This window comes from Limulus polyphemus, unplaced genomic scaffold, assembly GCF_000517525.1.
Source record: "Limulus polyphemus unplaced genomic scaffold, Limulus_polyphemus-2.1.2 Scaffold476, whole genome shotgun sequence".
In the NCBI taxonomy this organism is placed as follows: Eukaryota; Metazoa; Arthropoda; class Merostomata; order Xiphosura; family Limulidae; genus Limulus; species Limulus polyphemus.
In genome coordinates, this window is record NW_013666086.1 from 212225 (window position 1) to 213503 (window position 1279).

The following is a 1279-nucleotide window of genomic DNA, read 5'->3' on the forward strand; positions in this document are numbered from 1 at the left end:
GCCTTTTTCTTGACACAAAATACTGATTCACTCAGATCATGTATTCATATCAGGGATTTAGTATTTCCAAGATGGGGATACCTTTTTATTTAATGATGCTGGAAGACAAAGGAATGTAGACCAACTTCGGGCACCAAGACCACCCAGAAATAGACCTGCAAAACGTCGTACCCTAGTCGTGTTAAACAGAATGTGTCGTCTTGTAACAGTTGAGAATCCACGCACACTTAGATCAGTTGCAAAAGCCGTCAACGATACTCAGGCAACAGTACGTAACATAACCAGGAAGGATCTTCGTCTGAAGAAGCGAAAATCACATGAGCACAATTTGATGCTCTGACATTTCTGTTCAACCGTCGTTTACTTTAAGCAGCTTGAGATTAAAATGGGAATTCATGCTATTGAATACGAAAATATACCGGTCAAGTCGCCATGTTTTTGTGCGAATGGGCGCTGTAAAACAGTCATCCTCCTATGCCAGAAGGAAAGTGAAAGGCTTGCAGGGAGGAGTGATATGAATCATGAGAGAGTATTTTACATCTACTCGTCGAGTAGATGCCAGCTAGAAATGGTTTTTATAAATTCATATAATTCTTTTTATATGTATTTTTCAGGTATACTTATACAACATAACTTGTTTTGTCTAAGGTTTTGCAATAATTCATTTCAGTAATAAAAAAAGCCTTATAATTCAAAAGTTAATAGCTTCTAAGAATATCTTGTTGCTAGAACTTTTATTTTTACCTATATTATTAACAGTATTTTTCGCTGGTTTTTAATTAATCTTTGTTTTGCAAGTTCACGTTGTAAAGTTATATAGATTAACAAATCAGGTTAATTCTACTTCAAAATTTTCAACAAGGTCGTTAATGATAAGGGAAACTTTTAATTTTGTATTTATAATACCGAAAGTTTGTTATTAGCTGCAGCACATATTTGACGTTTGTAAGCGCCGTTTTGGTGTTACTGTTTAGTGGATTAACGAAAAATATTTAGGTGAAACATCAAGAAGAAAGGGCTTATTCAGAAAAGTTAGGCAAATCCCAGATTTCAGCTGTAAACGGATCGAAAGAGTGAGCATTTGACCTGTTTATTAAGAAATAAGACAGACAGCTAGTGTGATGGTATTGTACCATAATATCGTGACATACTCCACTGAAGGCTTTCTATATATCGGCAGAGCACATACAAAAGTTCTTAATTAGATCCAACGATGTTATTTAGTAATATTTCACATATTGAAATTCCAACAAAGGTTTGTTTGTTTGTTTTTGAATTT